Source organism: Somniosus microcephalus, chromosome 25 (assembly GCF_052327205.1).
Source record: "Somniosus microcephalus isolate GS21.2 chromosome 25, FLI_Smic_1.0, whole genome shotgun sequence".
Lineage (NCBI taxonomy): Eukaryota > Metazoa > Chordata > Chondrichthyes > Squaliformes > Somniosidae > Somniosus > Somniosus microcephalus.
This window is the reverse complement of record NC_141011.1, coordinates 9,188,001-9,214,722: the sequence shown is the minus strand read 5'-3', so window position 1 is coordinate 9,214,722 and position 26,722 is coordinate 9,188,001. Positions and strand designations below refer to the sequence as shown.

The window sequence follows — 26,722 nt, the reverse complement described above, 5'->3', positions numbered from 1 at the left end:
TCACACCATCCTCCTCCAATGCCTGTCTTCCATCGTCCCGCACTGTGGGCAAAGGGAGGAGGATCCACAAGAGGCCAGAATTGGAGGAGCGCAGATATCTCAAACGGTTGTGGGACTGGAGGAAGTTACAGAAATAAGGAGGGGCGAGGCCATGGAGGGATTAGAAAACCAGGATGGGAATTTTAAAATCGAGGTGTTGCCAGACCAGGAGCCAATGTAGATCAGCGAGCACAAGGGTGATGAGTGAACGGGACTTGGTGCGAGTTCGGATACGGGCAGCAGAGTTTTGGATGAACTCAAGTTTACAGTGAACATAAGAACATAAATGTAAGAAGTCACACAACACCAGGTTATAGTCCAACAGTTTTATGTGATTTCAAATAAAACTGTTGGACTATAACCTGGTGTTGTGTGACTTCTTACATTTGTCCACCCCAGTCCAACTCCGGCATCTCCACACCATAAGAACATAAGAATTAGGAGCAGGACTAGGCCATACGGCACCTCGAGCCTGCTCCGCCATTCAATAAGATCATGGCTGATCTTCAGGTGGGAGGCCGGCCAGAAGAACATTGGAATAGTCAAGTCTAAAGGTAATAAAGACATGGGTGAGGGTTTCAGCAGCAGATGAGCTGAGGCGGGGAGGAGACAGGTGATGTTACGGAGGTGGAAGTAGGCAGTCCTTACAAATAAGCGTGTGAACAGCTGTAAAAGTGGTACAGAACAAAACTTTACCAGTGGAATGAAACCCCCACTTGTATGCTAGCTGGCTTGGGGTGGCCTGAGATATCTTTTCCACATTTGCTTATTTTTAATCTTTTTCTTTCATTCTTCGTACCTCCTCTCCTGGTAGGCCAACGTACCTTGTGGTCAGATCAGAGGCACTTGCTGCCCTCTGCTATTGTGCTCCATGTGTGAGCCCAGTGTGTGTCGACAGGTGACTGACCACAGAAAACACCACTGGCTTTTCCTCACAACATCTGGATAGTGCATTGTGCAAGAAGGCCGATCAGGAAGGACCCAGTTTGATTCCTTCCCTCTCTAGTCTAGTGATACAGGGGCCCACTATAGTGTCCTTACCTTGCTCCGACTGAGAGGCGCGAGCTCAGCACAGACTAGGGAGGAAAAATTGAGTCGTGCCCCCTTTGGGGCACTAACTTTGCCGGGGCGTGACCTGAAAAAATTAGCACCCTCGCGGCCGATTTTCCCAGGTAGTGCCCCGAGAGGGAGGAGGGGCGCTACTGGAAGTGCCCCGCGTCCCTCTTGGGGCGCTGCGAGTCAATATCGCCCTCTTAGGGCACTAACGGGAGGCGCAAAGCAACCGAATTTTTCCCCCTAAGAGTCAAGCTGCAGGCCTTTCTGATTTACAGGCTCAGTGCCACACCATGTGGTGTGCTTCTCTTCCCAGATACGGGTAGGATTTCCGTGATGTTCTCCCGATCTCTCACCGTAACTTTGGAAGAAACTATGAAGAAATGGCATAAAGGCAACTGGACCCAGAGGGGTAACTGGACCCAGAGGGTAACTGGATCCAGAGGGATAATGAGGTCCCAGAGGGCTAACTGGAGCTAGATGGGTAACTGGAACTAGAGGAGTAACTGGGCCCAGAGGGGTAACTGGACCCAGAGGGTAACTGGATCCAGAGGGATAATGAGGTCCCAGACGGATAACGGGAGCTAGATGGGTAACTGGAACTAGAGGAGTAACTGGACCCAGAGGGGTAACTGGACCCAGAGGGGTAACTGGACCCAGAGGGTAACTGGATCCAGAGGGATAATGGGGTCCCAGAGGGATAACGGGAGCTAGATGGGTAACTGGAACTAGAGGAGTAACTGGAGCTAGATGGGTAACTGGACCCAGAGGGGTAACTGGACCCAGAGGGGTAACTGGACCCAGAGGGTTAACTGGACCCAGAGGGGTAACTGGACCCAGAGGGGTAACTGGACCCAGAGGGTTAACTGGACCCAGAGGGGTAACTGGACCCAGAGGGGTAACTGGACCCAGAGGGGTAACTGGACCCAGAGGGGACCCCTAACCTTCTCTGGTTGGTGTGGCTCCATGGGACCTGCAAATTTGTGTAAAATATCTTCGGCCCATTTGGGGTTCCAGAGTTCCCTGCTCCACATGACTAGGGTGGATCGGATCAGCCCAGGTCACGGCTACTGGCCAGGACATGAAAATGACCCCACCCCGGAGATATGGGCCTGGTTCTGCAGGCCTTGGGCCTTGTGCAGGCGGGAGAACTGCAGCAAAGCAGGTAATCTCTCAACAGATCATTCTACAATGGCCAGTCAGTCTCTTCAATCTCTCTTCAGCCAGGATGTTTCACACAGCACTTGACTTCTTTAAACTGCTCCAATGAACATGATTTACAACTGCTCTTCAGAACAGAAATGCAGCAGAGCTTTTATCAAAACAGCAAATAACAAAGGCCCAGACACTGTTTGCTTTCATTTAAATCGATGCTTAGTGTAATTCTTCCAAGATTTACTCTGCAGACGACTGAGCTCATTGTGTTTCGAAATGCCACACACCCTTTTGACTAAAGGTCAAATGCATTCGCTTTCTCCTCTATATTTTTGTGCCAGATTTTTTTTAGAAAATTCCGAGTACTGATTAACTATAATGCCAAGAGCCGATATTGTAATACTGTCGGTATTGAAATAGTCAGTACTGTAAGTACTGTAATACAGTCGGTACTGTAACACTGTCACAGAATCACAGAATCACAGAAACCCCACAGTGCAGATAGAGGCCATTTTGGCCCATCGAGCCTGCACCGACACATATCCCACCCGATCCCTGTAACCCCTGCACCAACACATATCCCACCCGATCCCCGTAACCCCACGTATTTAATCCCCCTAACACTAAGGGTCAATTTATCATAGCCAATCAACCTAACCTGCACATCTTTGGACTGTGGGAGGAAACCGGAGCACCCGGAGGAAACCCACGCAAACACGGGGAGAATGTGCAAACTCCACACAGACAGTCAACCGAGGCCAGATTCGAACCCAGGTCCCTGGCGCTGTGAGACAACAGTGCTAACCACTATGCCACCGTGCTGTACTGTAATAGTCAGTATTGAAATACTGTCGGTATTGAAATATTGTCGGTATTGAAATATTGTCGGTACTGAAATACTGTCACCACTGTAATACTATCAGTATTGTAATACTGTCGGTATTGTAATACTATCAGTACTGTAATACTATGGCTTAGGCTGTAATAAATGCTTTCCATGAGCTTCTGGGAATACTGGCATTCAGCCAGTTCTCAATAGGCAATTTCTATGACCAACAGCCCTGAGTTCAAAGATACTGACTGCTGTTCAATAGTGAGGGAAAGAGATAAGATCACTTCTCAAAGTTTTGCTCACTCACTCCCATGTAATACTTACCATTATTTAGCACCGTCCCTGATCTCAGCAGGTTCCAAAGGGCTTTACAGCCAATGAAGTACTTTTGAAGTGTAGTCACTGCTGTAATGTAGGAAACGCAGCAGCCAATTTGCGCAGAGCAAGCTCCCACAAACAGAGCTGAGATAATGACCAGATAATCTGTTTCAGTGATGTTGCTTGAGGGATATTTATTGGCCAGGACACCGGGGAGAACTCCCCAGCTCTTCGTCAAATAGTGCCATGGGATCTTTTACATCCACCTGAGAGAGCAGGTGGATGTAAAAGTGGTTTAACATCTCACCCGAAAGACGGCACCTCCGGCAGTGCAGCACTCCCTCAGTACTGCACCGAAGTGTCAGTCTAGATTTTTGTGCTCGATTCTCTGGAGTGGGACTTGAACCCACAACCTTCTGACTCGGAGGCGAGTGTGCCTCTCACTGAGTCAAGGCTGATCTAAACCTCACAGTGCCATGCGCATTCTCCAGTCATTCTCAACTGAAGAGATAAACATCAGCTTTTTGTATTCACACCGAATAGACAGAAAAGATCACCCAAATCCCTCTCTCTGCATCCAATGTCAATTCTTTTCAAGAATTAACTAATCTGAACAGAAATGATGAAATCTGTGCAATTCAGGTCTTAAGTTAGATCACTGTAAGAAAAAGGTGATAAGCCTTTGGGTGAATACTGAGAACAGTATTGGTGACTTATAGGGACCTGAGAAAGTGGAGTCCTTAGGCCAGTCCCAAAGACTCTCTGCACACATTCACTGCCCCTTGCATGGCGCAGTTAAACCTAAACGGCTCCTTCCCTCTTCTCAACTATAGCCCATGTTGGCTGGTTCTAGAGATTGTGCTAATTTCAAACAGACCATCAGGGTTCCGTTTATATATTTTCTTAAAAATCTCTCCTGTAAGCCTCTCTTTCCCACAGTAACCAATCCAGGGCACCTCACCCTCCCCACAGTCACCAATCCCAAGCTTGTCACCCACCCCACAGTAACCAATCCCGGACTCCTCGCATTCCCCACAGTAACCAATCCCGAGTTCCTGACCCTCCCCACAGTAACCAATCCCGAGTTCCTGACCCTCCCCACAGTAACCAATCCTGAGTTCCTGACCCTCCCCACAGTAACCAATCCCGAGCTCCTGACCCACCCCACAGTAACCAATCCTGGGCTCGCCACCCACCCCACAGTAACCAATCCCGGGCTCCTCACCCACCCCACAGTAACCAATCCTGGGCTCGCCACCCACCCCACAGTAACCAATCCCGGGCTCCTCACCCACCCCACAGTAACCAATCCCGAGCTCCTGACCCACCCCACAGTAACCAATCCCGGACTCCTCGCATTCCCCACAGTAACCAATCCCGAGTTCCTGACCCTCCCCACAGTAACTAATCCCGAGCTCCTGACCCACCCCACAGTAACCAATCCTGGGCTCGCCACCCACCCCACAGTAACCAATCCCGAGTTCATGACCCTCCCCACAGTAACCAATCCCGGGCTCCTCGCATTCCCCACAGTAACCAATCCCGAGTTCCTGACCCTCCCCACAGTAACCAATCCCGAGCTCCTGACCCACCCCACAGTAACCAATCCTGGGCTCGCCACCCACCCCACAGTAACCAATCCCGAGTTCCTGACCCTCCCCACAGTAACCAATCCCGGGCTCCTGACCCACCCCACAGTAACCAATCCCGAGCTCCTGACCCTCCCCACAGTAACCAATCCCGAGTTCCTGACCCTCCCCACAGTAACCAATCCCGGACTCCTCGCATTCCCCACAGTAGCCAATCCCGAGTTCCTGACCCTCCCCACAGTAACCAATCCCGAGTTCCTGACCCACCCTACAGTAACCAATCCCGGGCTCCTGACCCACCCCACAGTTACCAATCCCGAGCTCCTGACCCTCCCCACAGTAACCAATCCCGGGCTCCTGACCCACCCCACAGTAACCAATCCCGAGCTCCTGACCCACCCCACAGTAACCAATCCCGGACTCCTCGCATTCCCCACAGTAACCAATCCCGAGTTCCTGACCCTCCCCACAGTAACCAATTCCAGGCTCCTCGCACTCCCCACAGTAACCAATCCCGAGTTCCTGACCCTTCCCACAGTAACCAATCCCAGGCTCCTCACACTCCCCACAGTAACCAATCCCGACCTCCTGACCCACCCCATAGTAACCAATCCCGGGCTCCTCACCCTTCCCACAGTAACCAATCCCGGGCTCCTCACCCTCCCCACAGTAACCAATCCCGGGCTCCTCACCCTCCCCACAGCAACCTATCCTGGGCTACTTTAATCTGGACATCTCTCTGTTCTGCATTGTTTCTGATAGCTGAATATCCTGGAAATAGAACAGGAATAGCATTGAGCAGATCCAACGACTGAGCACATTATTGTACAAAAGCAGCCATCTGTTTAATCTGGTGACAAATATTTAGCACAATTGCAAGAAAACTAGTCTGTTTCTGAATACTGCTGTTCTTTCATCAATGTCACAGACTAAAAGGGCAGCCCATTATGCAGCCGTTGTATATTTGTGAACCCCAGTTAAATGTGTGCCTTTACTCTGGGCTACCACTCACTTGTCTTGCTCACACATGAATAAACTGTCACAGGGATAGCAACCAGAATCATTTAATGGCTACAGATCGCAGACAGCATCAACTACAGATCGCAGACTGCATCGGCTGGGGATCGCAGACAGCATCAACTACAGATCGCAGACAGCATCGGCTGGGGATCCCAGACAGCATCAACTACAGATCGCAGACTGCATCGGCTGGGGATCCCAGACAGCATCAACTACAGATCGCAGACTGCATCGGCTGGGGATCGCAGACAGCATCAACTACAGATCGCAGACTGCATCGGCTGGGGATCCCAGACAGCATCGGCTACAGATCCCAGACAGCATCAACTACAGATCGCAGACAGCGTCGGCTGGGGATCCCAGACAGCATCAACTACAGATCGCAGACAGCATCAGCTACAGATCGCAGACAGCATCGGCTGGGGATCCCAGACAGCATCAGCTACAGATCGCAGACTGCATCGGCTGGGGATCGCAGACAGCATCAACTACAGATCGCAGACAGCATCGGCTGGGGATCCCAGACAGCATCAACTACAGATCCCAGACAGCATCAACTACAGATCGCAGACTGCATCGGCTGGGGATCCCAGACAGCATCAACTACAGATCCCAGACAGCATCAACTACAGATCGCAGACTGCATCGGCTGGGGATCGCAGACAGCATCAACTACAGATCGCAGACTGCATCGGCTGGGGATCCCAGACAGCATCAACTACAGATCGCAGACAGCATCAGCTACAGATCCCAGACAGCATCAACTACAGATCGCAGACTGCATCGGCTGGGGATCGCAGACAGCATCAACTACAGATCGCAGACTGCATCGGCTGGGGATCCCAGACAGCATCAACTACAGATCGCAGACAGCATCAGCTACAGATCCCAGACAGCATCAACTACAGATCGCAGACTACATCGGCTGGGGATCGCAGACAGCATCAACTACAGATCGCAGACAGCATCGGCTGGGGATCCCAGACAGCATCAACTACAGATTGCAGACAGCATCAGCTACAGATCGCAGACAGCATCGGCTGGGGATCCCAGACAGCATCAACTACAGATCGCAGACAGCATTGGCTGGGGATCCCAGACAGTATCAACTACAGATCACAGACTGCATCGGCTGGGGATCGCAGACAGCATCAACTACAGATCGCAGACAGCATCAGCTACAGATCCCAGACAGCATCAACTACAGATCGCAGACTGCATCGGCTGGGGATCGCAGACAGCATCAACTACAGATCGCAGACTGCATCGGCTGGGGATCCCAGACAGCATCAACTACAGATCGCAGACAGCATCGGCTGGGGATCCCAGACAGCATTGGCTGCAGTTCGCAGACTGCATCGACTGGGGATCCCAGACAACATCAACTACAGATCGCAGACTGCATCGGCTGGGGATCCCAGACAGCATCAACTACAGATCGCAGACTGCATCGGCTGGGGATCCCAGACAGCATCAACTACAGATCGCAGACAGCATCGGCTGGGGATCCCAGACAACATCGGCTGCAGTTCGCAGACTGCATCGACTACAGATCGTAGACAGCATCGGCTGGGGATCCCAGACAGCATCAGCTGGAGATCGCAGACAGCATCAGCTGGGGATCCCAGACAGCATCAACTACAGATTGCAGACAGCATCAACTACAGATCTCAGACAGCATTAACTACAGATCCCAGACAGCATTGGCTGGGGATCCCAGACAGCATCGGCTGGAGATCGCAGGCAGCATCGGCTGGGGATCCCAGACAGCATCAACTACAGATTGCAGACAGCATCAACTACAGATCCCAGACAGCATTAACTACAGATCCCAGACAGCATTGGCTGGGGATCCCAGACAGCATCGGCTGGAGATCGCAGACAGCATCGGCTGGGGATCCCAGACAGCATCGGCTGGAGATCCCAGACAGCATCGGCTGGAGATCCCAGACAGCATCAGCAATTGTATGTGCTCAACGTTATCTTTGGTAGATAGTAATCCTGCAACATAGTCTGCTCCTGATTGTCAGCCCGACAGCTAGTAGACATCACTAAACAGTGTATGCTCATGGTGCAAGGTAGTTGGGCTGTGTATAAGAAAAGGGAATGGAATAACAGAATGAGAAGCACTAGTCTTTCCCCTCTGAGGACTGTAAGTTCAAAACCAACTCCCAGATTGATCAATGTTTTGTCTCTCTGAAGAAAAACTAAAATCTGAAGGTGAAAACCTTCACCAATTTGTTCACTCTTCCCTCAGTTAATTACCAGGCTAAAAATGATTGCTGCAGGTATTACCAGATACAATAAACCCATCACGTGACATCCCTCTGTCCAGTATTTTAACAGAGCTGCTGACCCTGCTACAGTGAAGGGGTCAGTACCCCCATTAGAAGAGTAGCGAGCGCAATGTTAAACGATCATGTTAATGGCCACCTATAAGTATATGGCCCACATTACTCTCTAGCCTACTGGTCCTGCCTGTTGTGATCTGAGCACTCCATTTTCACTCACTTAAGCTACTGAGGTTAGCATGACTGTTTACTCTCGCAAGGAATTACTTTATGAGAAGCAAATGATGTTCATACCAATGTTAATAAAATTCTGGGTGTTTGATGGCCTCGTTTATCCCTAATTATTGGCAGGGCAAAGGCCTTATGACAACAGCAAGTGAGCATAGTTTTATTTCTGGGCACTAAAAGAAAGTTTTCTAAAAAACATTCTGCACAGTAATTAAACAAAGAGAAGAGTGGGCAATATTATAAAAGGGAAGTGTTTCCCCAGGGAGTATAATTGCTTTTAAGAGGCCAAAGTGGATGTGTACCTGTGACCCTTCTATTCCTCGTATGGGTCTGGTTTCTATATGCAATGCATGATGAGCACCAGGACTGTGTCCTTTGTAGCTGTCAATCATTACTGATTACATGGCTGAAAGACATTGATTGAGCGCACACATTCTGCACAAACATTTATAAAATGTGGTCTTAGACTCAAGTATCACCGGTCGACAACTGCAGAGAGAAAGGCTGTTTTATATAAAGTAATCCTAATACAAACATGTTTTAGATTGGGATTGATTGGTTCAAAGCAAGAAAGTTTACGAGAAGGTAATCTTGTGGTCTCGTGGCGTTCATGTTAAAACTCTCTGAATATGCAACAATGCCTCCACTAATCAATAAAAACCTTCCAAATCTAATAGTGAGGGAGAAGCAAGCTTATCCGAAGTGGCAATGCTCTGGATCTGACTAATGACACTCGGATGAATTCAAATTGACCACACCTCCTGCTTTTCAAAGCAGCACAGAGTTCAATGTGTGGTGTTGCATCTGGAAGCTCTTTAAAAATTTGCACCAAGAACATGAATACTCTGGTTCTGATTGGGTTGTGATTCTCTTAAATGGGGTGATCATAGAATTGAACTTTGTGTTAGTTTTTGTGCCAATTATTGAAGTGGCTCGATGTGTGAACATCCTACGGTGTAAAAATGTTCCTTTCATCCAATATACCCTGCTGGTAGAGACTGGAATATATGGGGCACTGGAATCAGAGAGTCAAATTGATCAACACTAGAAGCGCGAAGCAGGCTGATAGCGAACTGGCTGCCCGTTTTACACCTCACCCGACCTATACTGGCTCTCTGAAAGAGCGATCTCTTAGTCCCATTCCATTTTTGTCTCTTTTCTAATAGTTATCCACTTCCCTTTTAAAAGCTATCATGGATTCTGTTCCGCCGTTGCTTCTGGTCAGACATTCCATCTCCTAACAACCCTTGGCATTTAAAGAAATCTCCTGGCTCTCTGCTCTTTTGGTAATTAATTTAAATCGATGCGCTCATTGACTAATGTAACAGTGGACAAACTGTGCCCTTTAAGTCGTCTGTTTACTTGCATTGTTTGATAATGTGGAAAGGGGCTTTCTAAAGATAATTCTAGTTGTGTTCAATGACTAATGTTTTGAGAACATTTTAACAAAGGACCATCTCACAAAAGATTACAGAATATAGAAATCTGTAGAACGCAAATAAATGATATAGCAGTGGTTTGAATAGGACATAAGAGGGTAAATATTGCTACTGTGGAGGTCACAGCAACATTTACTGTTGAAATATTGTCCTCAACAGCAGGCCACTGGTGAGTCATTGAATGCTAAAGCAATCACACTGAGCAATTTTATAAAGTACGTTGGTCTGTTGTTATTAAATTAACTTTTCCTAGAGAGCATCGTTGGTGTTGTTTATTCTCTATCCCTGTACCCAAGCTTCTGCTACTAAGACAGTGAGCGGGGCCACTAACCCTTCCTTTAGACTGGACACGAGGAGCAGTGTCTGCATGGAAATTTCCCTGCCCCTCGCAGCCTCCACCGGCCACTTCAGTGCTCAGACCAGCTCAGACCAAACATTGTTTGAGTGGGAGATCAAATCTAGGCCCTCACCCTCCCAGACTGTGGCACTGAGCAACACCGCGCCAACGTTCAGCACCTCTGCACGTCTACCTGCTAATAAGCAGGCGGCCCTCGGAACATCTATGTGACCACCAGTGTTCCCTCTAATTTTGGTTGGCCCTTTGAGGGGCTTTGCGGGTTCCCTAGAGCGCTGCGCGGCCACACAGCTTACAGAGAACATTGGTGACCAGCTAATGAAGGTGTCTCACCCAGTACCTGCACATTCAGAGTGGCCCATAGTCAAATTTTACATAGATTCTCTAGAATTAACATTTCAGAAATGATCAGCGAGATTGTGAGCCAACAAACTCATCACAAGAGGGTTCCCTTGCGGTGGGCAATCTGTGCAGTAAAGTGGCAGAGTTATATACACGGACACAGAAAATACAAAATAACACGTAACTATACACAGGCAGGCTGGGTTGAATGGCCTCCTCCTGGGCTGTACCATTCTATGGTTCTACACACTGATGTACAAAATAGCGTGTCGTTTGGAAACTGAAAGACAGTGAGGTTTATGTTAGCCCAAAACTGTGAGAGAGTGAACTGTGGTGCATCTCCTTTTATATGTCATCACAAAAAAAAATTGGGGAGGAGTATGGAGAAAAACAGTCAGAAGGAAAATTAGACGGGAAAGAGGAAATTGTAAAAAAAGAGATCATCTTCCGTAATCCTTTCGCTTCGATTTAAATTGTGAGGTTGGAGTATGAATGGATCTGGTGAGTGACATTTTGTAAGGTTCGAAAATTTCTGCAAAACCCCAAAACAGAAGCATAACCTTATTTAAAACAATTTTGGACCATCACAGAAGAAATCTGTAAAAAGGATAAAATGTATGGTTGGGCCTAACAGAAGAATTCAACGAGTTAAATTACACATTTTCCCTAAATGTAGGGAAGGAAGAGATTTTGGACTGTTTTTAAGGAACTATTGGGCCAAAGGGATTTAAAATAAAATCCCAGGTAGCTTTGGCTGGTTTAAAAGACATGAGAGTAAGCTAGCAGGGAACATAAAAACTGACTGTAAAAGCTTTTATAGATATGTGTGAAGAGAAAAAGATTGGTGAAGTCAAGCGTAGGTCCCTTGCAGTCAGAATCAGGGGAATTTATAATGGGGAACAAAGAAATGACAGACCAATTAAATACATATTTTGGTTCTGTCTTCACAAAGGAGAACACAAATAACCTCCCAGAGATGTCGGGGAACATAGGGTCTGATGAAAGGGAGAAACTGAGAGAAATCAGTATTTATAGGGAAATGGTGTTGGGGAAATTGATGGGATTGAAGGCTGATAAATCCCAGGGCCTGATAATCTACATCCTAGGGTATTAAGGAAGTGGCCCTAGAAATAGTAGATGCATTGCTGATCATCTTCCAACATTCGATGGAATCTGGAACAGTACCCATGGATTGGAGGGTAGCTAATGTTACCCCACTATTCAAAAAGGTGGTAGAGAGAAAACGGGGAATTATAGACCGGTAAGCCTGAGATCGGTAGCGGGGAAAATGCTAGAGTCCATTATAAAAGATGTAATAGCAGAGCACTTGGAAAACAGTGACAGGATCGGACAAAGTCAACATGGATTTACAAAAGGTAAATCGTGCTTGACTAATCTACTGGAATTTTTTGAGGATGTAACTAGTAAAATAGATAAGGGAGAACCAGTGGATGTGGTGTATTTGGACTTTCAGAAGGCTTTCGATAAGGTCCCACATAAGAGATTAGTGTGTAAAGTTAAGGCACATGGGATTGGGGGCAAGGTATTGACTTGGATAGAGAACTGGTTGGCAGATAGAAAGCAAAGAGTTGGAATAAACGTTTTTTTTTCCGAGTGGCAGGCAGTGACTAGTGGGGTACCGCAGGGATCGGTCCTTGGACCCCAGCTATTCACAATATATATTAATGTTCTAGACACGGGAACTAGATGTCTCCAAATATGCAGACGACACAAAGCTGGGTGGGCCTGTGTGCTGTGAGGAGGATGCCGAGAAACTACAGGATGATTTGGACAGGTTGGGTGATTGGGCAGAAGCATGGCGGATGCAATATAACGTGGATAAATGTGAGGTTATCCACTTTGGTGGCAAAAACAGGAAGGCAGATTATTATCTGAATGGCAATAGATTGGGAGAAGGGGAAGTGTAACGAGACCTGGGTGTCCTTGTGCACCAGTCGCTGAAGGTAAGCATGCAGGTGCAGCAGGCGGTTAAGAAGGCAAATGGTTGGCCTTCATAGCAAGAGGGTTTGAGTACAGGAACAAGGATGTCTTGCTGCAGTTGTACAGGGCCTTAGTGAGACCACATCTTGAGTATTGTGTGCAGTTTTGGTCACCTTATCTGAGGAAGGATATTCTTGCCATGGAAGGAGTTCAGCGAAGATTCACCAGGCTGATACCTGGGATGGCAGGAATGACGTATGAGGAGGGATTGGGTCGATTGGGCTTATACTCGCTGGAGTTTAGAAGAATGAGAGGGGATCTCATTGAAACTTATAAAATTCTGGCAGGACTGGACAGACTAGATGCAGGGAGGATGTTCCCGATGGTCGGGGAGTCCAGAACCAGGGGTCACAGTCTAAGGATAAGGGGTAGGCCATTTATGACAGAAATGAAGAGGAATTTCTTCACCCAGAGAGTGGTGAACCTGTGAAATTCTCTACCACAGAAGGCAGTAGAGGCCAATACATTAAATATATTCAAGAAGGAGTTAGATATATTTCTTAAGGCTAAAGGGATCAAGGGGTATGGGGAGAAGGCAGGGACAGGGTACTGAACTTGGCTGATCAGCCATGATCGCATTGAATGGCGGAGCAGGCTCAAGGGGCCGAATGGCCCACTCCTGCTCCTATCTTCTATGTTTCTATGTTCAGGCTTGCAAAAGGCTGTGACACAGCGGAGGTGGGGTGGGCCCCTGAGTTTGGATATTGGGCAGTCTGAGAATGTCCTAGGCCACCTCAGCCTTTTACATAAAGACAATTAAACCTGTTCCCGCCAGAATTCGCAGAGCCAAATACATGAATAAAAACAGGACATATCCCCAGCAACACAAAGGAAAGAACATAGCCTTACAGGATACAACAATCAAACCACAGTCCAAAACCAATCAAAGAGATTGACAAACGTTTTGCATTTTTAAACTAGTTTCAAGGCAATCCTGAAACCAGTTAAAAGCCGATTAAGAGTTAGATGGACCATCCCCGAAACTTGTTAAGTTTAGATGGGCCATCCCCAAAGCTCGTTAAAGTTTTAAAACCTATTAAAAATAACGAGCCCATCTAATTTAACAAAGGAAATCGAGATTTGGTGGTCAGATAAGCCAGGCCTCAAACCAGTATAATTGAGGCCTGCTTTGTTCAGAAAAAGAGTCAGTTCAGTCAGTTCAATGGTCAGTTTCATCGCCAGTTCAGAGAGATCATCATCGGAGAAGAAGTCCAGCTCAACACAGAGCAAGATCGGAGACATGAAGGAAGAATGAAGAAATGGAGATTGCGACAACCAAAGGCCTACAGAAACCAACAACCACCAACCAGGTAATTTTAGGCCACCGCGACCAACAAGAAATCAACCGTCGAAAAGCTCACGAACCAAAGACTTGTTTCCACTCTACAGGCTAGTCTGACTTACCCCTGGGTAAGATTTGGACACAAAAGACCCTAAAACTAGCTCTAACCAAAGAAAATTGGGTGCTTACCCGATACATCCAACAGCACGACTAACCGCATCAGCGGACAAACCCAAACTGAAGACCCAACGCAGGTGCAGTCTTCTACCGCATCCGGGGTACGGCAGGCCCCAACCACCACAACTAAGGAGAACCCCGAAATCGCGAACCTCTACAGTCTGTCAAGAAAGTCGCTTTGGTGAGCATTTCCTGGTCCTAGTGTAGTGGGGCTGGGAGGGTAAGGGATTTTGTATATTGTAATTCCCCCTCGCTTATTCAGAGTGTTCCCCACCCTTTTAGAGCATAAGTTTTATTGTATTGTATATTTTCCTGTCTCAAAATAAAGATCTGAATTCTTTTGACCAACCCAGGTGCCTGTTGCAAGTTTAGTACAACCCCCAAATACGTCCAAAGTCTAGAACAAAAGGGAGTGGGAGCGATTCGAACTGCTCAAAGGAGTCAGAGGGGAAGCTGACAAACAACCCACACACCACCCCTTACAATTTGGGTAAAGGGCATTTTAGGGATTATTTAGAAGCTCTGTCCCCGTCAGTTATAGACCACAATGGGATTATAGAATCACGCAGCACAAGAGGCAGCAGATAACATGGGCGGGATTAATGAGGGTGGGGGTTATTGTAGTGAGGTTAATGTGGTTGGGATTAATGTGAAAGAGCTCTCCAATTAATCCCACTCCCCGGCTCTTTCCCCATAGCCCTGCAAATTTTTCCCCGTCAAGTATTTATGCAATTCACTTTTGAAAGTTACTATTGAATCTGCTTCCACCGCCCTTTCAGGCAGCGCATTCCAGATCACAACAGATTGACTTCAGACTGTTTACAAAGTAATTTCCTTACACGTGAGGTTAAGTAATAAAACTTGTGCTGCCCATCAGGAGGGACTTTGAGACTGATGATGCCCAACTTGCATGTGACATGGGGGGGAATTTTAACATGGGTGTGCAGGTGGGATTGGGTGCAGGTGAGGGGGGGTGAGTTAAATGGGCACAAATTCCGAGAGCATCGGGAAGCCGGCTCCAACCCGCCGACTTCTGGGTTTTACTGAGGCGGGACTTGGGGCAGGCAGCCAACCCGCTCCCAGGATATGGGTTGCCATTATAAATATGTTAATGTGGGTGGAAGCCTGGGATTTAATCTGATTTGCCGGCTTTACTGTGGCCGGCTGGGTTTCCCAGGCCTCGGGAAACCCGGCAGCTGCAGCGAGGCAAGGACAGGCTCGGGGAGCACTCCGAGTGGGCCAGGAGGAGCCGGAGTTCCTCTACTTCCTGTTGCATTTCCTCCTCCTCCACTTCCTCCTCCTTTTCCTCGTGCGCCTGCTCCTCAGCTTCTCGCCTGAAAGGCGGTGGCAAGGGTTGTTCCCACATAATGGGCAGGTTGTGCAGCATACGACCACAAATCTTGATACCCGCTCAGCTGAGTGCTGCACGGCTCCTCCAGAGTGGTCCAGGCAGCAGAAGCATTGCTTGGTGACTGGTTGTAAACATCATGCAGTGAGGCTTCACTCACTGGTGCTTCCCTGCCGATCAGTGCCAATGGGGAAAAGGTGCCCAGTACTCGTGGCATGGCAGGAAAGGCTTTCTCTCAGAATATCCTCACAGGCAAGCCCTCTGACCAGGCTGCTCCGATGCCTGGGTAGAAGGGACGGAGAGTAAGCCTGCTCCTGCAGCAGCATAAGCGGGCATGAGACAAGTGCCACTCGAGTCCCAAGGACCTCTGATTGGAAGACAACAGCCAGCGACCCGGCGCACGCTTGCTGCTCATGCAGCATCCAGGAGCAGCACCAGGTTTGAGGGAGAGTTTTAGCCCTAAGGTGGGAATCCAGCAGGGAACAGGCAAAATGTAATGTTACCACATTATTACCACCTCAAAATAGGTATTTGCTTCTCTGGCCACTGGAAATGGTGGCCGAAAATGGGCAGCAGATAACATGGGCGGGGTTAATGAGGGTGGGGTTAATGTGAGCGGGGTTAATGTGGGTGGGGTTAATGAGGGTGGGGTTAATGTGGGTGGGGTTAATGAGGGTGGGGTTAATGTGGGTGGGGTTAATGTGGGGGGGTTAGTGTGGGTGGGGTTAATGTGGGTGGGGTTAATGTGGGGGGGGTTAATGTGGGTGGGGTTAATGAGGGTGGGGTTAATGTGGGTGGGGTTAATGTGGGTGGGGTTAATGAGGGTGGGGTTAATGTGGGTGGGGTTAATGTGGGTGGGGTTAATGTGGGTGAGGTTAATGAGGGTGGGGTTAATGTGGGTGGGGTTAATGAGGGTGGGGTTAATGTGGGTGGGGTTAATGTGGGTGAGGTTAATGAGGGTGGGGTTAATGTGGGTGGGGTTAATGAGGGTGGGGTTAATGTGGGTGGGGTTAATGTGGGTGGGGTTAATGAGGGTGGGGTTAATGTGGGTGGGGTTAATGTGGGTGGGGTTAATGTGGGTGGGGTTAGTGTGGGTGGGGTTAATGTGGGGGGGTTAGTGTGGGTGGGGTTAGTGTGGGTGGGGTTAATGTGGGGGGGTTAGTGTGGGTGGGGTTAATGTGGGGGGGTTAGTGTGGGTGGGGTTAATGTGGGTGGGGTTAATGTGGGTGGGGTTAATGTGGGTGGGGTTAGTGTGGGTGGGGTTAATGTGGGGGGGTTAGTGTGGGTGGGGTTAATGTGGGTGGGGTTAATGTGGGGGGGTTAGTGTGGGTGGGGTTAATGTGGGGGGGTTAGTGTGGGTGGGGTTAATGTGGGGGGGTTAGTGTGGGTGGGGTTAATGTGGGTGGGGTTAATGTGGGTGGGGTTAGTGTGGGTGGGGTTAATGTGGGGGGGTTAATGTGGGTGGGGTTAGTGTGGGTGGGGTTAATGTGGGGGGGTTAGTGTGGGTGGGGTTAATGTGGGGGGGTTAGTGTGGGTGGGGTTAATGTGGGTGGGGTTAATGTGGGTGGGGTTAATGTGGGTGGGGTTAGTGTGGGTGGGGTTAATGTGGGGGGGTTAGTGTGGGTGGGGTTAATGTGGGTGGGGTTAATGTGGGGGGGGTTAATGAGGGTGGGGTTTATGTGGGTGGGTTTATAGTGGGAAATGAACCTGGGTGAAGAATCATTATGACATAATTGCAGACTTGTTATTCAGCGACCGGGGGCGGGGGTGGGGGGGGGCGGATGGTGCGGATGTCCTCTGCTATATAAAAATACTTCCTTTCCTCATGTTTAATTATTGATTATTAAATATATTTTAATGAGAAAATTTAAAAATCTCATAGGATCACACAGAGTTCACTTAAACACCAAGGGGTCGATTTTCTGGCAGCCGTCGGGCGGCTTTTCATGCGGCCGGGGGCCGAAAATCGCCGAAAAAGCGGGTCGTGATCCACCCCCCCCGCCTGATTCCTCGCCCCGTCCGATTTTCGGACTGCCATTTCTCCGTGACCCGCTTCAGTCCCGGCCGCCGCTGGTGGGACTGGTTGTCGGAACTCTAATGACCAATTATTACCTTGTTGAAGTAGATTTTCCGGGGCCATTGCGCATTTGGGGCTTTCCCCACGTGAAACACGCCTGCGGGGAACCCCGCTGATGAAACCTGGCGTGAAGCATCCCGGCTTGCTTGCTGTCAGCTGCAGGTCAATCGGAGAAGCTGCGATTTAAAGAGACAGCACTTGTATGTTGAAGGACCTTGTTGTTGCAGGTTTGGGGCTACTTCTTCAAGGCTTAGGCACAGCTGTGGAAGGTTGGAGCCTCACACACTTCTCCAATGCGATCTCCTGGGAAGCCCCTCTCGCCACCCACACTCAGCGCTTCCTCAGCGGAGGCATCTACCAGAAGCATGGGACGCCTTTTTTTCCTTCCCTTCTTGCCATTAGAGGATCTCCAGCAGCAGAGGCGGCAGCAGCAGAACCAGGAACAGCAGGATCAGCAACAGGAGCACCAGGCTGCTGCTCACTCACCTGAAGCTGCACAGGCCAGAAGGGGCCAGCGCTTGGAAATGGCTTGAGGGCACCTTGCTGCGCTTTAGGGGGCCATGGGGACCCGTTTCTGCACTGGCAGTCCTACTCAGAAGGACTTCCATGAAGATTTGGTTTCTCTGTTCAACAGATGGCCAATGCTCCTCAAGAGATGTCATTCTCTTATGAGCACTCACCATGGTTTCCGTACCCTGGCGAGTTATCTCCTCCATGGAGGTTGCCAACCTTTCCATGGTGATGCGTTCATGCGCCAATGACTCCACAAAGGCTCTGCTCATGGTCACTATGGACTCCTCCATTCGCTCCACACTCGCAGAGACCCTGGAGACAAAACCTGCCAGTGACTCCTGCATCTGTGCATGGAGATCCATCACCACTTCTCTTGCGGGTGGACCCAGAGGCAGAGGGTCGACATGCAGCGCAGCTGAGCTTAGCTGGCAGAGTCCTGCGCCCTCTGACGAGGACTCTCCACTGCTGTCCCTGTCTCCAGAATCTGCTGAGGCTCACTTGTGAGCTGTGAAACACCAGGTGACAACACTACTCTATGTCCTGAAGGTCCCCCCGAGGTGTGAGTGTCTGCGCTGGTGCTGGGTGAGCTTACTTCTGCTGACGCTGCGCCCTCAGATGTTGGAGCTTCCTCTGAGGAGTCTGGCTGCACAGCCTCTTCCTCCTCCACAGTGAGGATGGGGGCTCTGGATGGTACTGTGGGGGAGTAAAGGAAGGAGTTAGAGATGTAATGCCAAGGTTCTTCTGGTGACTCCCAGCGAGTTGGCATCTGCTGACACCTGCATCCATGTAGCATTGGTCTCAGTGGGAGGCCTCTTACTCCCTGACCTAGGGAAGAGGACCTCCCTGTGGGCCCTAACCCCACCCAATAATGCCTGCAATGAAGCCTCGTCGAATTTGAAGGCAGCTTGGGGTCTGGCACTGGCCACAGCTGCTGCAGGCTCCTCTGCCATCCTGTATGGTTCATTTGGAAGCCTTCAGGGGATGCAGTGCTTGCTATGGACACTTTGAAAGCACCACGAATGATGACATCATACTGTGAGGATTTCTGACTCGAATTGGACAATTAGCAAGGCTGCCCACACGCTGGGAATTAATTGGCCGCTTGAGGGAAAATTGCGTAGAGCTGGCTGACACTTTTTTATGTGTGTCAGAAACCCCACATTCGGGGAAACCCGACCATTTCCCACACAAGCCGAAAATCGGGGCCCAAAAGTTTAAAGAGAAAAACTATCTTAAATTTGTAACTTTAACCGCATTTTCACGTTCTTATCGAGCTCCCCATCCGGCACTGGAGCAAAGTTGCTCACCAGGTCTCTGGCCCCGGGCCCAGTGTCTCCCTCTCTCTGTCTTTCTACACTCTCTCTCTCTATCTGTCACTCTCTCTGTCTGTCACTCTCTGTCTGTCACTCTCTCTCAGTCTCTCTCTGTCTGTCACTCTCTCTCAGTCTCTCTCTGTCTCAGTCACTCTCTCTGTCTGACTCTCTCTCTGTCTCAGTCTCTCTCTCTGTCTCAGTCTCTGTCTCAGTCTCTCTCTCTATCTGTCTCTCTCTCTATCTGTCTCTCTCTCTATCTGTCACTCTCTCTCTATCTGTCACTCTCTCTCTGTCTCAGTCTCTCTCTCTGTCTCAGTCTCTGTCTCAGTCTCTCTCTATCTCTCTATCTGTCACTCTCTCTCTATCTGTCACTCTCTCTCTGTCTCAGTCTCTCTGTCTCAGTCTCTCTCTGTCACTCTCTCTCTATCTGTCACTCTCTCTCTGTCTCAGTCTCTCTGTCTCAGTCTCTCTCTCTATCTGTCACTCTTTCTATCTCAGTCTCTCTCTCTCTGTCTCACTCTCTCTCTATCTGTCACTCTCTCTCTGTCTCTGACTCTCTCTCTGTCTCAGTCTCTCTGTCTCAGTCTCTCTCTCTCTGTCTCAGTCTCTCTCTCAGTCTCCCTCTGTCTCAGTCTCTCTCTCTGTCTCTGACTCTCTCTCTGTCTCTGACTCTCTCTCTGTCTCAGTCTCTCTCTCTGTCTCAGTCTCTCTCTCTCTTGCTCTCTGTCTCTCTGTCTCAGTCTCTCTCTGTCTCAGTCTCTCTCTCTGTCTCAGTCTCTCTCTCTGTCTCAGTCTCTCGCTCTGTCTCAGTCTCTCGCTCTCTGACTCTCTCTCACTCTCTGACTCTCTCTTGCTCTCTGACTCTCTGTCTCAGTCTCTCTCTGTCTCAGTCTCTCTCTCTCTCTCAGTCTCTCTCTCTGTCTCTGACTCTCTGTCTGACTCTCTCTCTGTCTCAGTCTCTCTCTCTCTCTCTGTCTCTCTGTCTCAGTCTCTCTCGCTCTCTGACTCTCTCTGTCTCAGTCTCTCTCTGTCTCAGTCTCTCTCTGTCTCAGTCTCTCTCTGTCTCTGACTCTCTGTCTCTGACTCTTTCTCTGTCTCTGACTCTCTCTCTGTCTCTGACTTTCTCTCGCTTTCTGACTCCCTCTGTCTCAGTCTCTCTCGCTCTCTGACTCTCTCGCTCTCTGACTCTCGTTCTCTGACTCTCGCTCTCTGACTCTCTCTCACTCTCTGACTCTCTCTCGCTCTCTGACTCTCTCTCGCTCTCTGACTCTCTCTTGCTCTCTGACTCTCTCGCTCTCTCTCTCTCTGTCTCTGACTCTCTCGCTCTCTGACTCTCTCTGTCTCTGACTCTCTCTCGCTCTCTGACTCTCTCGCTCTCTGTCTCTCTATCCATCTCTATCTCTCTGCGTTATGCAGCTTACGGGCACAGCAGCACCGCTCTTCAGTCAGACCCCTCCAACAGCAGCGCTGGCAGAACTTGACTGGAATGGAGTCTGCATTGGGTTCACTTTTGATTACCTTATTTTTTTTAAGTACTGGCTGCTGTGTAAGAGGGCGGAGGCCTGGCTCCAGCTCCGGCTCCGGCTCCCGGTCCCAGCGGCACTTCGAGCGGGCTCGGTTGCCACTGCCAACGCAGACATGATCCAGGGCCGTTCAGGAGGAGGGGGCAGGGTGGGGCGGGGGTCCATTCGAGCCTCACCCCTTTAAGGGTTTTAAAGTGAATACAAATTCTGGCCTGCTCCCCCAGCGGCAGTTTCAAGCCCCCCACTTTCAAAGTCGCAGGACACGTGCGGCTTGGAAGAGGCTGAAGTCGCTGAATATGACGTCACATCACTAAACTGAAACACGGAACTGAGCAGGCGTGAGAAACTTTAAAGGAAAATCATGGCATTTTACAGTTGACTCATGTGTCTCGCGATTAATTTGCGAGAGTTGGCATTACTGAGGAAGTCTCTGCTCATATGCTCCTGTACGTTATTGGGAACTGCATAACATGCTGCCAACGGACTGTTCCGAGTGTACAGGGTAGCAAAGAGCTGTAAGAGTGAGACAGAAATGCTTCTGAAACAAAGTACATTCACGAGAAGGCTCGGAACAAGTACGATTTAGAAAGTAAACCTTCGGCAGCATTCAGGAGAGAAACTAGGCGAAACAGAGCAACAAACTGCATTGTGAGTACATGATTATTATAAAGTGTGCACGCTGCCACACTCAGCTCATCACTTCCACCTTCTGCTTGTGGGGTGAGCAGAAAACTTTCAACGGGGGGGGAGGGATTTCTGAATCGCGAAAGAATTAAGGGTTGAATTGATGTTAATGCTTTGTGTTTCCGAGCCCAGTGAGTACAGAAGTAATGCAGCCTTAGTGGAATGTCAGTGTGTTTGCAGCCAAGCCCAGGATGGAACAGTTCCTTTAAGGTGGTCAGGAGCGATGCCACCTAGAGAGAGCTGGGAAATGTTCACAAGTTCAAAGCAGATCAATGCAAGTTCAGAGGCAAGCGCGCACACATATCGCAGTGTTCTCTGTTCGCTGCTGCCTCTCTCTCCACACAAAAGCACTCACTAATCCCACTAAAGCCCTGTCCAAGCAGAACCAGACCCGCCTCTAGGTACTCTGAAGCTGCCAAATTACCCCTTTGTCAAAAGCCACAATAAAGAGAGTCCTGCACCTGAAGCTTCCATTCATCGGCCTCATTCTCAAATAGCACCAAATCCCAGTCGCTTTTCTGCTGATTTTAATTAATGTGAAATGAAACATGAAAAGTCCAGAAGAGTGAGTCAGGCCTCCATTGTCGTGAACAGTGCGGCCTGGGGGCGAGGCTACACTGACAGAGTCCAATGTGCTCTCCGCCTTTCTATTGTGCTGTGAACTCCTTGAAGCTGATGTCAACGATTGTTTGAGCGTGGGGAAAAGAGACACGTCACTGGCCATTTGGATAAAGAGAGGGCTCCAGTAGACACTGGATGATCATTAATGGGGATAAACCTGGGGGAAACAAAGTCCTCCTTTTAATCAGATCGTCTTAATTAAAACCATCAGTACTGATTTAAATGCGTTAACAATCCACGATGCCCAGGAACACGCCCCTGCTAAATGAATATTCCCCCACTGACTGATGGCAACTGTATCTCTGAATTCTCAAGGAGAAGCTGAGTGCAGGGGCTAATGGAGTATTAAATTCCGTGCTCACGGCACAGGGCTTCTGAGTCCCAGTGGTGCCTGATGTCGCTCTCCATCACAAATTCAAGGCTCACGGACGTTAGCAGATGGAAGGGCAGGTGCATGTCACCAGGCTGCCCACACAGGCGGTTATATTAACCAAAGGCTGAGCCGTCACGCCAAGGAATGTTCGCTTTCCCTTGTGACTAATGCCGAGGGCATCAGCCAGGATCCCTCTATGAGTCTGCACCCTCACCGCAATGCTCACCAGGTGTAGCTGCTGCTGCAGCGACCCTTCAGTGACCTTCGAGTTTAGAAACATAGAAACATAGAAGATAGGAGCAGGAGTAGGCCATTCGGCCCTTCGAGCCTGCTCCGCCATTCAACGAGATCATGGCTGATCATCCAAACCCCAGCACCCGGTCCCTACACCGACAGCCATCCCACCCAAGCCCTATCCCCGTAACCCCGTAACCCCACGTATTTAATCCCCCCTAACACTAAGGGTCAATTTTTTATCATGGCCAATCAACCTAACCCGCACATCTTTGGACTGTGCCAACATCACCAGCTTCTGACCCGAGATCAACAACTGTATCGTTCAATGTTAATTATTTTTAAGTTAATTAGAATTCTGTCCTAGGGGATGGCTTCATATGGGGCCTGCTCGGTCCTTCAAGACATATTTACCCTGAATGCCTCGCAGCAAGAGGCTCTCTTCCCTGCCCAGGTGAGCTGAACAAAGTGAGGAGAGAGCGCTCCAACTAATGGAATGAAGCAACCCCAGTAACTAACGCAGGCAATGAAAGCAAGGGATTCGCTGCTGGTACTTAGCTTCCCAGTGTCCTGTTACACGCCGACCCTGCGATCTTCAATGTCAGTGAGCACGGCTCTCATTTCCTGCAAGACACTGTGTGGCATCTGCAGCCACATTAGGAAACCTCCTGTCACACAGTGGCAAAGACCCGATGGATTCCCCACTGAGCAGGTGGAATGAGAAAAGCATTTTATATCAAAATTACTGAGTGGGTTTCAACAATGCATTTCTTTTGTAACAATACCTGAATGGACAAAATCATTCTGCAAGTGTCAGCGTTCACCTGCAGTACTGGTGATGCCTGTAGGTGGTGCTGTGAGCTAACGTTACATGACGGCCTAACCAGCAAAACATGGAATAATCAGGAGCAGTAAAAGATCGTAATAAATAGGGACCGTGACAATTGGGCAAAAAGGTCAGAGCCAGTCAATCTGTTCATAAAGTGGCGCCTATAAATCCTTAGTTTTAATAAATACTGGGCCTTCGGGATGTACAGGGTCCTGCCATGCCCCCGTATGCTGCTCTCCCGCGCCCTGCTCTCCCCCGCCCTGCTCTCCCCCGCCCTGCTCTCCCGCGCCCTGCTCTCCCCCGCCCTGCTCTCCCCCGCCCTGCTCCCCCCCGCCCTGCTCCCCCCTGCTCTCCCCGCCCTGCTCTCCCCCGCCCTGCTCGCCCCCGCCCTGCTCTCCCCCGCCCTGCTCTCCCCCGCCCTGCTCCCCCCCACCCTGCTCCCCCGCCCTGCTCTCCCCGCCCTGCTCCCCCGCCCTGCTCTCCCCCGCCCTGCTCTCCCCGCCCTGCTCTCCTGCGCCCTGCTCCCCCGCCCTGCTCTCCCCCGCCCTGCTCTCCCCCGCCCTGCTCTCCCCCGCCCTGCTCCCCCCCGCCCTGCTCCCCCCTGCTCTCCCCGCCCTGCTCTCCCCCGCCCTGCTCTCCCCCGCCCTGCTCTCCCCCGCCCTGCTCTCCCCCGCCCTGCTCCCCCCCACCCTGCTCCCCCGCCCTGCTCTCCCGCGCCCTGCTCCCCCGCCCTGCTCTCCCCCGCCCCTGCTCTCCCCCGCCCTGCTCTCCCCGCCCTGCTCTCCCCCGCCCTGCTCTCCCGCGCCCTGCTCCCCTGCCCTGCTCTCCCCGCCCTGCTCCCCCCGCCCTGCTCTCCCCGTCCTGCTCTCCCGCGCCCTGCTCCCCCGCCCTGCTCTCCCCCGCCCTGCTCTCCCCGCCCTGCTCCCCCCGCCCTGCTCTCCCCGCCCTGCTCTCCCCCGCCCTGCTCTCCCCGCCCTGCTCTCCCCGCCCTGCTGTCACCCGCCCTGCTCTCCCCGCCCTGCTCTCCCCCGCCCTGCTCTCCCCGCCCCTGCTCTCCCCCGGCCTGCTCTCCCCCGCCCTGCTCTCCCCGCCCTGCTCCCCCCCGCCCTGGTCTCCCCCGCCCTGCTCTCCCCCGCCCTGCTCTCCCCCGCCCTGCTCTCCCCGCCCTGCTCCCCCCGCCCTGCTGCCCCGCCCTGCTCCCCCGCCCCTGCTCTCCCCCGCCCTGCTCTCCCCCGCCCTGCTCTCCCCGCCCTGCTCCCCCCCGCCCTGCTCTCCCGCGCCCTGCTCTCCCCCGCCCTGCTCTCCCCGCCCTGCTCTCCCCGCCCTGCTCCCCCGCCCCTGCTCTCCCCCGCCCTGCTCTCCCCGCCCTGCTCCCCCCCGCCCTGCTCTCCCGCGCCCTGCTCTCCCCGCCCTGCTCTCCCCGCCCTGCTCTCCCGCGCCCTGCTCTCCCCCGCCCTGCTCTCCCGCGCCCTGCTCTCCCCCGCCCTGCTCTCCCGTGCCCTGCTCTCCCCCGCCCTGCTCTCCCCCGCCCTGCTCCCCCCGCCCTGCTCCCCCGCCCCTGCTCTCCCCCGCCCTGCTCTCCCCCGCCCTGCTCTCCCCGCCCTGCTCTCCCCCGCCCCGCTCTCCCCGCCCTGCTCTCCCTACCCTGCCCTCCCCCACCCTGCCCTCCCCCACCCTGCTCCCCCACACCCTGCCCTCCTGCGCTGCCCTCCTACCCTGCTCCCCCCCAAGCTTTTCCTTACCCCTCTACCTCCTTCCCTGTTCTACTCTAACCCCAGCCTCTAACCTTTCTCTACCCTTCCCTTCCCCTCCTCCATTTTCCCATTTTGACCTCTTCTGGCCTCCATCATTGTAGCCCTCCCTTGGGCCTGCTCCAATCACAACCTGCCCTCTAACCCCACTTGATGAAGACTGTTCATGTGCATCGCCCCGGGAGATCAACTCTCTAATTCTAAACTCTGCAGCAATATATTCAACTTTACATTTCCGTAAGTGATTCAAATGATCTGTTATTAACACACAATCCATCGTGCAATGTGTGCAGGTCCCTTTTGAAACTCAGTGACCAAACCTGTACAGTGTGCTCCAGGTGAGATACACCCAGTGCCTGACAAAGCCTCAGCAAACCTGCTTTGGGCTTTGTACTCCCCTAGTCCAGCTGAGTCCCCCGACATGCTTTTTGAATTTTTTTTTACGCTGTCTGAACAAGGCAGGAAGCCCCTATCAAAATGGTGGCGGCAGCTGCACCGCCAGCAGTAACGGGACGGTGAGGTGGTTACTGTCCCGTTAACACCAGGTGAGGGGCAGTGAAAATCGAGCCCCGGTAGTTTATTGAGAATTGGAGTAAAACTAACTGGCCTATAATTGCCTGGTTGATCCCTGCGTCCTGTTTTGGAGTTCAGTCCACTGGAGGGAGGTGAGTATGTCGACAGTCTCTTGGGCCTAGAAATTCATTAAGGCGCCGGCAGCTTTGCGGCCAGTTACCGCCTAAAGAGGGCTTCTGCGCCAATACAGGAGCTTGCGCTGATATTCAGCGCAGCGGTAATGGCGGCGGTAGCTGTTAGCGCTGCGCCGGCACCGATGACGTCATCGGTGTGCGCAGTGCCCCGGTTCCGCCCCGATACCGGCCCGATCCCCATATTTAGTTGCGGCCGCCTCTTCCGCAGCGGCCGCAAACAGCGACCAGAAAACGGGGCCGTACTGTAGCCTTAGTGGGGCGCTTTAAGGTGGAGGTGCGGCCGGCCGCTTTTTCGGCGGCCGCCTGCCCGCACCTCCTTCCCCGGCCTCCTCCACCCCCCCTCCCCCGTGGCATTGCCGGCTGCTTTCCGCGAACCCGGCACTTCTCCGTGGTGCCGGGCTCATTTGCCGGCACTATCCAGCGGCGATCTCCCCGTGGCAGGCACCTCCCCCTTAAGAGAAGGAGGAAGCCTGCAGTACCGCAGCCTGCCGCTCCGCAGCGGCTGGCGCAGCGGCGCCTAGAGTGCTGAAATTCAGTTTCAGCGCCCCAAGCGGGGGCGGGCACACCCTGGAATAGCACCCGGTTCCGACTTGGGGCGCAAAAACTGAATATCTGACGGTCGCAACTG

The 26,722-nt window shown here is 51.3% G+C and overlaps 1 protein-coding gene across 1 annotated transcript in view; it reads right to left on the bottom strand.

Moving 5' to 3' along the window:
* Window positions 1-26,722, bottom strand: part of LOC147100493 (ephrin type-B receptor 2-like) — a 298,808-nt gene that overhangs the window by 43,550 nt on the left and 228,536 nt on the right. The window lies entirely within an intron of this gene.